We start from the raw sequence: 12,205 nt of genomic DNA on the forward strand, positions 1-12,205 counted from the left end.
GGACTATTTAAAAAGTCGCAATTTCACTCCAGTGAGGACCATGCTTATCTTATGAGACTTTTTAATAGAACGTGCGACTTTTGCGGTAAATGGCTGACCGGGGTTCTTCCTTAACCTGAACCAGTGGGGGGAACAGGAGGTGAGTAATCCCATGTACCAGCTAATGGGAGGTGCCCCTCTGAGCCATATCGCTTCTCCATATCAATGACTATTCCCACTTCTTTACCTCAGCAGTGCCTCCAAATGTAGCCCTATTTGGTGTGGGGGTGTGTGTGGGGGAGGGGGGGGGGGGTAATGAGTAATATCCCTACCACCACAGACTCTGGCGCTGACCTGTGTGTATAATGGGACCTAGAGCCTTCACTGAATGGAAGAGTGGGAACATAAGTGAAGTATATCAGTGCCTCCAGCCAGGTTAGAGCCTCAGTATTAGGCTACATGCACACGACTGTTCCGTTTTTTTGCGGTCTACAAACCGCGGATCCGCAAAAAACAGAAGCCGTCCATGTGCCTTCCGCAATTTGCGTAACGGAACGGGCGGCCCATTGTAGAAATGCCTATTCTTGTCCGCAAAACGGACAAGAATAGGACATGCTATATTTTTTTGCGGGGCCACAGAACGGAGAAAAGGATGCTGACAGCACACGGAGTGCTGTCCGCATCTTTTGCGGCCCCACTGAAGTGAATGAGTCCGCACCCAAGCCGCAAACAACTGCAGCTCGGATGCGGACCCGAAAAATGGTCGGCACCAGGGCTCAATTCTGGGTATCTTACCCGAAGATCAAATCTCCTTTTATTTCCTTCCTTCACTTTGGCTGCATTCTCCTCGGCCAGCTGATAAGCAACCGCACCACCTCAAGTTACGTGGCCTTTACCGACACAGAGAGACCGATTGGCGATGCGGCCAAGAACCAGGTGGCCATGAACCCACAGAACACCATCTTTGATGCCAAGAGCCTGATTGGCCGTAAATTTGACAATCCGGTGGTGCAGTCTGACATGAAGCACTGGCCATTCCATGTGGTAAGTGATGGGGGAAAGCCTAAAGTAAAAGGTGGAGTACAAAAGAGAACACAAAACCTTTTCTCCTGAAGAAATCTCCTCCATGGTTTTGTTGAGGATGAAGGAGACAGCCAAGGCTCATCTAGGTCAGCCTGTGAAAAACGCTGTTATTACGGTACTGGCCTATTTCAATAATTCCCAACGTGAAGCCACCAAGGATGCAGGAGTCGCAGCCGGTTTAAATGTGCTGAGAATCATCAATGAGCCCATGGCAGCCGCCATTTCTTACGGCTTGGACATGGGAAGCCGTGGAGAGCGTAACGTCCTGATCTTCGACTTACGAGGGGGCACATTCAATGTCTCCATTCTCACCATTGATGATGAGGTCTTTGAAGTAAAGGCCACAGCTGGTTATACCCATCTGGGAGGTGAGGATTTTGATAATTGTATGGTCAATCACTTTGTGGAAGAATTCAAACGCAAGCAAAGAAGGACATCAGCCAGAATAAGAGAGCTTTGAGAATGCTCAGGATGACCTGCGAGAGAGCCAAGAGAACCCTTTCCTCCAGCAGCCAGACCAGCATTGAGATTGACTCTCTGTATGAGGTCATTGACTTCTACACTTCCATCACTAGGGCTTGTTTGAGGAACTATGTTCAGACCTCTTTAGGGGAACCCTTGATCCAGTAGAAAAGGCTCTCAGAGATGCCAAAATGGACAAGTCCCAGATTCATGACATTGTTTTGGTTGGAGGATCTACGCGTATACCCAAGGTGCAAAAGCTACTTCAAGACTTCTTCAATGGGAAGGAGCTGAACAAAAGCATCAACCCTGATGAAGCTGTAGCATATGGACCTGCTGTGCAAGCTGCCATCTTAACTGGCGATAAGTCTGAGAAGGTCCAGGATCTTCTGCTACTAGATGTGGCGCCACTCTCAGCTGGAGGAGTGATGACAGTTCTTCTGACAACCCGACAGAAGTCCTCATCCAGGTGTTTGCGCGTGAGAGAGCAATGACCAAAGATAACAACCTTCTTGGCAAGTTTGAATTGAGCGGGATACCTCAAGCGGCACGTGGAGAGCCACAGATTGAAGTGACCTTTGATATAGATGCCAACGGTATCCTCAACGTTTCCGCCATGGACAAAAGCTCGGGTAAACAGAACAAAATCACAATCACCAATGACAAGGGCAGACTAAGCAAAGAGGAGATTGAGAAGATGATGCAGGAGGCTGGGAAGAATAAGGAGGATGATAATGTCCAAAGAGAGAAGATTGCTGCTAAGAACTGCCTGGAAGCTTACATCTTCAATAGGAAGAGCGTGGTGGAAGATGACAATGTGAAGAACAAGAAAAGTCCTGCGGATAAGAAGAGCATTATGGAAAAATGTAGTGAGACCCTATCATGGCCGGACAAGAACCAGTTGGCTGAGAAAGGAGGAGTACGTCCATCAGCAGAAGGAGCTGGAAAAGGTGTGCAATCCCATCACCAGTAAACTGTACCAAGGAGTCACCGCAAGTGGGATGCCAGGAGGAATGCCTGGTACCAGCTGCAGTGCCCAAGCAAGACAGGGCAGCAGCACAGGCCCCGTTATTGAAGCGGTAGAATAACCATATTGATCTATGAATGGACTGTGTGTAATATGGACTGTCCGACTGAACTTAACATTGTATGTAATATATGTCAGGAGCAGGTTTCCTGAATATTTGTACACAGATGTAATTGTAACATATCAAAGTCTATTTTTTCAATGTGACTAAATACTTTATCTGTTTTACTGGTGATCACTCGTCACATTATATTGTTATGCTTTATATATTATTTCTATCAAATATATTTTTTAGGAAATGCTTTTGTATTCACTTACAAATAAATTCACCATTTTTAATACACTAGAAGTACCCGGAGAGATGGTGATGTAGGTTACATGGTTTAGATGTCAACATTTTTAATCACCCCGATGCCAGGACTGCAAATGCCCAGGAGGTGGCCCCTCTCCTCTAAGTGACAACTCCAGCCGCCTCCTCATTGGATGCTAGACCTGTCACCCAGAGTAGAAGCACTCAGTGCATAGAGCCCTGGGCATTGAACACAAAGGGGCCACCACTTGTCACAGGGATAAAAACAAAGATCTCTTGGTCATGCAATCTGCACAGCTTTCCCAATCACCCTTACAGGAGTATTCCAGTTTTGCAATTTTCATCATCAACTGACGGGAAACAAGACATTGTTTATCGGAATACCCTGTTTTCATCCATCACAGTAACATGACATTTTTTGCGGTGTTTCCCAATTCCATCACATCTACATCTGTGGCATGGCAAGGCTTCGAAGACTCTGACCAGTTGACACAACAGCATCAATGAGCTTGCCTCTGAGGACTGTCGATGTCACCAATTACGGCATGTCTTAGGGCAGGTTTTTTTCAGCTTGGATCTGAGAGGGGAAGGAGAGGCAGAGACCTGATGCTACAGACACTCCTGATGAGTCTTACACTCAGAACTTTATAATCTGTCTTATATAATGCAGTAAGGTCGAATTAGACGGCTAAGTGTCCTACCCAGTGTACAGCATCTCTACTTGCCTGGTTGGGTAAACTACCTTCAAATTAGTGTCAGATGGGCAAGCACAATTTTTCGTTGTTGCTCAATTCATACAGAATTTTTTAAAACCCTTGTGAGGACCACACATAGGCCGAGGATGTATGAAGCCCCAGTACGCCCATGTGCATTAGGCCTCATATTGGTCGAAGTGCCAAGACAATTGCTTAGTCCTGTGATGGCTAACTGCAGTAAAACTACGACTCTGCACATTTGCTTGGCTGTTCTCAGAACTCCATCGAAATTAATGGCGCATGCTGGGAGTCGTAGTTTCACCACAGCCGGAGTGCCGGAGGTTAGCCATCACTGGCCTAGTCGGATCTCCTTAGAATCCGACCTAACATGGACTGGACACGAGTTGACCGCTGGCGGTAGAGCTCTTAAATAACGGAGATTTGGTTTTATGGAAACATTTTAATAGTTATTGAATGTTCTACATCTTACAGTAAATATCGTACAGATACAAACTCTTGGCTTAAATGTTTCAGGGAGATCTAGAAATGATCTTTAAAATAACAGAAACAGATTTACACCTCATATTCACAAACAAGAACCGTCGGGCCTTCACAGTTCATCTCCGGGAGCAGCCGGATGTCAATACTTGGAAGACACTTTGCTTAATTTATTTCATCCCACCCAATAAACCCCCCCCCCAAAAAAAAAAAAATCTATTTCAAGATCTCATTTAATTTTTTAAAAGAAAACTAATGGGATCGTCCAGGATTAAAAAAAAATATGGTTCATTTCCTAAAACAGTGCCTCACCGGTCCGCAGGTTGTGTGCAGTATTACAGCACAACTCACTGGAGGATGAAGCGCCGTTTGTGGAAGAAAGTATATTTTTTGTATATTACCAAGTACGGTATACATGGCTGCTGTCTTCCGAAAACAGTGCCACACCCCTCTATGGGTAGTATCAGGTACTGCAGCCGAGCTCCACCAAAGTGAACGCAGTAGAGCTTCAATTTGATGCACAAACCATGGAGAGTGGTGCTGTTTTTTGGAGGAGAGCAGCCATGTTTCCCAGTTCTAGACTCCGGATAATAATCTACTGTCCTCTGCTGGTCAAGGTGCAAAACAGAGAATAGGCAGGTGACCCGGCGTAAGTTCCTTGGTTATACTAGAAGAATAAGAGTAAACGTGCACACAGAAGATTTTTTTTTCTTCTGGGACTGAAAATCACTTTCTCAGAAGCGATTGCTGTCGTTTCTGCACAGACAGTTTTCGGTAAGCCCCATTTGGATGAAGTCCAACAAATCTGCCGCGTGTGAATCCACCCCAATCCCTATCATCAGTATAATACCCGGACACCCCAGTATTCTACAGAGCTGAATTTGATCACCATTGGGTTTTATTATTGATCGGTTCCACAGAGGCTTCGGGTTTTGTGGTTGCAAAAGTGGCAATACGGTTGGAACAAAAAAATAATAAAAATAAATAAATCTAATAATTCACTGCTCCTGCCCCAAAACTAGAAAGCCCCCCAGTCTTGTGTTCTGAAATGAATTGTAAGCACAAATTTCCTCTAGATAAGTATAATAAACATCAACTGCTCAAACAAAACTTAAATAACACTTACGGTTAAAAAAAAAAAAAAGAAAAGAAAAGTGTCATAAATTACTTAACAGAAAAGAAAAAAAACGCAAAAACCAAAATTACTAACTGCTCATAAAATACAAGAGAAAATACTCGTCATAATACAAGCCGATCAGTCTCATGAAGTGTTCACGTGTTCCCCGAGACGCTAACATTCGGGCCAAGAAAACTATGAATATGCGTTTTTCATTCAAGTCCTGCCATTACAGTATGTTTAAAGCAAATATATAGTTTTATTATTATCATATATATATATAGATAAGGGTCAGTGTAGTTATGGGATATATGTTGTACTGCACCGATACAACTACTTCTGAACCCCCTTCATATAAGATGCGACGTGTTCAATGTTCTGTCGGAGCCGTTGTCACCATTGAACTAATTAGAGCGTCCGGTCAGTGTGAGACAGACGAGCAATCACACCTCTAATGGACAGGGGGCGACGGAGGTAAAGAGGTTTTATCCAATTTGCAAATGGGCCAAGAGTTCCCAGTGGGTGGCCCCCAATAACTGCAGCTGCTCAGTCTCCCGTCTGCATTCCCTGCGCCTCGCTGTCTGACGTCACTCATCGCAGCAGAAATCCTGTGCATGCGCAGCACTCCCTAGCCTGTGTCCAATCTTGCACATTAGTCTCCACTCTGTATCCATTTTTGCGCATGCACAGCACTATCTAGCCTGTGTCCAATCTTGCGCAGTAGTCTCCAATCTCTAAATTTTTGCGCATTTACAGTACTCTATAGCCCATGTCCAATTTTTACACATGCACTGTAGTCTCCACTCTGTATCCATTTATGCGCATGCACAACACTCTCTGGCCTGTGTCCAATCTGGCGCATGAGCAGTAGTCTCCACCTTGTATCCATTTTTGTGCATACGCAGAACTCTAGCCTGTGTCCAATCTTGCGCAGTAGTCTCCAATCTCTCAATTTTTGTGCATTTACAGTACTCTATAGCCTATGTCCAATTTTTACACATGCACTGTAGTCTCCACCCTGTATCCATTTATGCGCATGCACAACACTCTCTAGCCTGTGTCCAATCTTGCACAGTAGTCTCCACCCTATATCAATTTTTGTGCATGCACAGCATTCTCTAGCTTGTGTCCAATCTTGCACATGCGCAGTAGTCTCCACCCTGTATCAATTTTTGTGCATACGCAGCACTCTCTAGCCTGTGTCCAATCTTGCGCAGTAGTCTCCAATCTCTCCATTTTTGCGCATTTACAGTACTCTATAAATCTTATAGAGTATGTCCCCTTATGTCCCATTTTTGCACATGCACTGCAGTCTCCACCCTGTATCCATTTATGCGCATGCACAGCACGCTCTAGCCCGTGCCCGATCTTGCTCAAGTGCAGTAGTCTCCACCATGTATCCATTTTTGCACATGCACAGTACTCTCCAGCCCATGTCCAATCTTGTGCGTAGACCGTGATGTCCAGTCTGTGTTCAATTTTGCGTATGCGTAGCATTATTCTGCCTGGGTTAGTGATGCACCGCATACATATGATAGACATAGGCTGGAGAGTACTGCGCATGTGCAGTCCCACGATTGCTCAGTATATTGAAACGGTCAATGAAGGCAGGGCAGAGAATGTAGGGGAGAGACCCATTTTGACATCACCCAATAGGCTCCTCCATACTGGATTCTCTCCCTACTGAGGCCTCGGTCCACATCAATAGAGGGATGTTTGCATGGCTGTTCCAAAACCCTATCCAGCGCAGTAATCCGCTAAACGGCGACGACAGATTCACTTTACTGAACGGAAACCATCTTTGCCTTTATTATTTACCTTTCCAAAAATTGAAAAAGTTAAAAAATAAAATAAAATTCTTCATATTGAAACACAGGAGCGGTATGAACCCGATGCAGGATGGGTCCCGTAGCAGCTTTGTGGTCATGTTATCATCCATATTTGGAAATTCAATGGGACACATATGACTAGCAATGGTGGCTGTCAGGGCACGATAGGAGTTGTAGTTTAGTAACCAATGGGAGACCCCCAGGCTGGAGAACACTTTCACGTTTTTTCAGTCTTGTGCGAAAATATAAAGGAATGGTTTTCTTTGTCTTATTTCGCTTCTGTATTTGGTCAGTACTCGACACGTCTCGGCCCTTAGGAGGATCCCTTTCCTGCTCCTGTGTGACCCTCAAATACCAACATGGACATAGATCAAGAGAAGGGTGAACGGTAGGATGAATATGGGTCGAACACGGCCAATAATAAAGTGAATACCACTGAGGAGTCTCCAAATGCGGAGAACACGCGCGAAAGCAGAGCGGTCTGTGTGAGCGAGCACCTGCAGGTAAATGGCCTCCTCTAAAGATCGGGCTTGTCTACTATAAGCAGTGGTACAGATTTGCAGAAAATCTATATAAATTTAAAGTAAATGTCCACCCCTGCTCATTATTAACTCCATAATATATCTTCCTAGGGGGCGGGCTGGAGGCTCAAATCCTCTCGTTTTCATGCAGCCAAAATTCTGGCAGGCTGCGGCCACCACTAGGGGGAGCTCTTACGCACTGATTTTATACATCTACCATTAAAAATGTCTCCCCTGACCCGGTCTCACAGCGGCTGTGAATGGAGAGGTGGCAAAACGAAAGGAGGAAGGGAATTCTGGACCCTACAAAGACATTTACAGAAGGACATAAGGTGGACATATACAACCAGACAGAACAATCATAACTACCTGAATTTACTACTACAGTAACTGATTCGACCACTGCAGCTTTATTCATAACACTCCAGTCTTTTGGAGGACATGTTGCCTCGGGTATGGCCGGCGCCATTAATTGCCCCCTTCTGTGCTGGAGTTGCCCCAAAATACTGACATCCTAGAAGATAACACTGTCCAGTGCCATAGAACATCTACCGCCCTGTATAATACGCTCATGATTACAGTGATGGATTTGTAACAGTTTCTTAAAGGAAACCTACAAGGGGGTGGGGGGGATGGATGTAGCTCTTCACAAATGCCCCTCCTCTCCTGTGAGCCATCTCAGCCAATAAGCAGGGCCAAAGGAAGTCACATGACCCTTACAGGTCTGACTCCTAATAGACAGCAGGAGTTTGGCTCCTAGTGGGTGGAGCTAATTTTTGATTGGCACTTAGAGGGGTCATCCTTTGAGTGCAACTGATCCCCACCAGAATTTGGTCTCTACGCTCTTAACGTGTGACCTAATGATCGGTGTAGAATTAGCTAGTTAGGTGTAATATGGTATAATATAGTTATAGTCGATTCTATTGTATAAAACTCTTAAAGGGGTTGTCCGGGTTCAGGGCTGAACCCGGACATACCCTTATTTTCACCCAGGCAGCCTTTTGTTTATCATAACACACTGCCGGGTGGAAGCTTCCACCCGGCCATGTGTTCGGTGACGTCACCGACTCTGATGGGAGGGCTTTAGCGCTGCCCTAGTCGTTTTACTGGCTAGGGCAGCACTAAAGGCCACCCATCAGTGCCGGTGACGTCACCGGGCTTCCTGGCAGCCCCATGTAGAGCCCGGTACGTCACAGGAACTCCTAAAAATGCCTTTGCCCTGTGCGATTTAGCATGAACTGCTCCGATGCTCAAGTCATGGGGGCTGCCTGGGTGACAATGGGGGTATGTCCGGGTTCAGCTCTGAACCTGGACAACCCCTTTAAAAGGAGCTTTCCACTACAACTGGCAACATTCCTTTAATCTGATATTTGATGGTCTGAAAACTATTTCCGCTAATGAATCCAGACGCGACCCTCTAAGAAACAATCAGGATGGGGTCCCTTCTATAACCCTAACCCTTCTATAATACACCCCCCCCCCCCCCGCCATGTTTTGTGTAGGACCACTTTAAGTTTCCAGCAGACACTGACATTTCTCCTTTTAATTCCAATAAATCTACCGCAATTTACGTTTAACGTTTTGCTACCCACCATTACAGAACACCTACACTGTCCCCCCTACAACGACATTCACGGTTCATCATCATTTCAACAGTTTTCAACACTCTTTTGCTGTCACTGATCCCCGAGCAATGAATAGAATGCCAGAGACAGTGAAAACTGACACACAGGCAGTGGAGAGAAGTGATAACTCTTTATACCTTTGGTTAGTGATTGCCCCCATGTTAGAGGCCCATATATACTGCAGAAGTAATAACAGGACACAGGGAGCTTATAGATAGAGGTTATATTTAGGCATTTTTTTACATTTTTGGGAAAATCCACTAATTTAATCCTACATTTAGAAACTAAAGAGGAAACAAAAAAAAAAACTTCTTGCGGTGCCCACATAATGTATTGCTTTATCCCCGATCCCTTTACACGCAACACCTTGATTTTTATGAACTCATGTACCTTTGCAAAAGTTTGTGCGTACGTCTACAGTACCTTTCCAGCTGGGAGAATCTGAACAGGTGAAATGCAAGAATTTATTGCTATTATGTCACTGCCTGTTCCCAGGACCAATGCAAATTCTGCCTATGTTCCTGCGACACCTTCCTCCAGGCCGTCCCATTATAGCCACAGTCACCTGCGCCGGCAACCCCCCCAAACATGGCCGCCAGTGTGAAGGGAAGCATCAGCTTCCTGATATTACATACATGCAATTTACAAATGACGAGGGTTGTTGTCACTGACAACCCAAGATCTAATGACCTATTATAAAAGGTAAGTGTCCCTCTCAAGGTCAATTTCACTGGAAGCTGATAAACTTACCAAGATGTTTTTGATGGTTGGGGGGGCGGGGGGAGATACCTGAAGGAAATTCCTAAGAACATGCAAAGAACATACAAACTCCTTGCAGGTGCCCATGGGTGGACTTGAATCCACAACCATAGCACTGCAGTAAATTTCTAGCTACCGGTTTTGACCAATTTCACCATCATACATTATGCTCCAGTTACATCCAGAGCTGTGAATCTTGATGGGATTCTGGTCTGCACCTCCACACTGCAAAACCTGTTGGGAGTTGTCGTTTTGCAGCACAAATCACTGCTCTACACTAAAGGGTCATCCAGAGGGATTAAAAAATTTATTTTAGATATATATGGGGCAGAATGGGTTACAAAAAAAACATTACTCACCTCGCTGATCCCCTACGATGCTTACTGGGTCTCCACTTCCTGCTCCTCACTCAACATACAGGAAATGGCTGCTCAGCCAATCACTGGCTGAGGCGGGTTACCACGGCAGGCACTGATTGGCTGAGCTAGCATTTTCAGAATGATGAGCCAAAAGCAGGAAGTGGAGACTTGGGTAGTCAATGCAGGAGATCAGAGAGGTGAGTAATGCTTCTTTTTTATTCTACCTTTTATTAAAAAATAGTAATCCTGCTAGATGATTCCTTTCAATTATGAAATATATTGCTTTGTTTCCCAGTGCTAAAATATATAAACAAAAAATATATATAATAATCACTGCAGAATTGCTCAGTTGGGATGTGAGGTTCTACGATTCTGATGTCTAGGAAATCCAGTGCAAAGCTGAGGTAACAGAGTGACTGTGCGCTAGGGGAGGGACAGAGGGCGGAGTCACGTACAAGACGTTGCTAAATAAATACTGGGCTACAGTCGGGAACCGGCTAATAATACGGCGTAGACTAAGGCTTTGTATACTTGCTTATCTGTAGATTAGGCAAATATCAAAACGTGTGACCGTCAAGTCCGGTGATGTGAGGAGAAGTCGTTTTTTCGAAAAAAATGTCTTTTCTCCTCCCCCCCCCGGTGCGCTGCCGAGGACTAGCGGTTTATGACTAAATAATCTTCAATGCCTAAAAACACATGCAAACTGTATTGTTCTATCTACAGAACACTCAGGCTTTCTACTGCAACACGTCTCACAAATACAACATGTCATAACTAGAATAAAACCTGACCGTGAGCGGCCCCTGGCGCCCGCCGTCATCGCCAGATGTCGGGTACTTAGTAGTGGTGCGGGTGTATTTGTGATTGTCTGGTTGCCCAGCACATTTGTGGTAGTGTAGAAGTCTCCCTATAGCGATTTTTACGCCCTCCAAAAAAACAAAAAAAAACGATGAAATAACAGACACGAAGGTGTTTTTGTGCTTTTACACAAACTGGTGGCTATTACACAACTTCTTATTATAATACCGATAGTTTTTCCACATGAAAAAAACTAGTATAGCAGCCTTGAAATTCGTTGCACGTTTAAAAACCACAAAAAAAAAAAAAATTGCAGTTTTCTTATGACAACCATCACAAAAAACTAAACAAAAAAAAACTAAACTGTTCTCAATGCTGTTATCGTTTAGACATAATTCTAGCTTTTGGAAGACAGTTTTTTTTTTTTTAATGAAAGGATTCTTGGAGAAATAAAAAAAATATTTGAAATGTCTAGTGTAATAAAATGACTTCGATGAAAACAAAGTTACGACGATGGTTAAGGTGGAGGAACCTGTGACGGCACGAGCGTCTAGATAAATGGTGGAGGAGACGCTGTGCCTGCGGTGGTGTGTGGGAAAAACCAAAGAGGTTACAGAAAAAGCAGCTTTTTTCAAAAAAACTTAAAAAAAACTAAACAAAAAAAAACACTAAAGATTAGTTAAAGTGACCGTTGCACTTTTGTGTTTCGTCGTTTTGTTCATGTAGACAAACTTGGTGCCGTCGGCCGGTTGTTCCAGCACCGATGTAAGACTTGAGCAGTTTGCATACAAGGTTTTACTCCGGACCTGCAAGACAGCCAAGAGTTAAGAGTATTCACTGACAGCAAGCAGTGATCTTGAAAAACGGTGAGGAGCTGAAACAAAACCTGTGTGAAAATTGCAGAACTTTATTTATTATACAGTAATTAAGCTTTATTTCTGTAAGACTGGAAATCCCCTTTAAGTGACATCACCGATCTCTGATGTCACCATCTCTAGTGTGAGCTATACGAGGTCACTGCCTACGTCCAACCTTTGCGGTCAAATGTGGTTTGATGGAGTCATTGGTCTTCATAAAGAGTTTCCAGTCGTTTTCTGTGTACAGCTCCTATACAGACGTATGTGTCTCCACGGTAACAGACAA

At 44.4% G+C, this 12,205-nt stretch overlaps 1 protein-coding gene and 1 pseudogene across 2 annotated transcripts in view; one reads left to right on the plus strand and one right to left on the minus strand.

The window, feature by feature from the left end:
* Positions 1-738: 738 nt before the first annotated feature.
* On the plus strand, positions 739-2,612 carry LOC122931352 (annotated as a pseudogene).
* A 6,740-nt stretch (positions 2,613-9,352) lies between these two features.
* Positions 9,353-12,205, minus strand: part of FAM168A (family with sequence similarity 168 member A) — a 70,225-nt gene continuing 67,372 nt past the window's right edge. For both annotated transcript variants that reach the window (XM_044288195.1, XM_044288194.1), the window contains one exon: positions 9,353-11,868. The gene's annotated coding sequence lies outside the window, so the exon portion shown is untranslated. The remainder of the gene's footprint in view (positions 11,869-12,205) is intronic.

This window comes from Bufo gargarizans, chromosome 3, assembly GCF_014858855.1.
Source record: "Bufo gargarizans isolate SCDJY-AF-19 chromosome 3, ASM1485885v1, whole genome shotgun sequence".
NCBI lineage: Eukaryota > Metazoa > Chordata > Amphibia > Anura > Bufonidae > Bufo > Bufo gargarizans.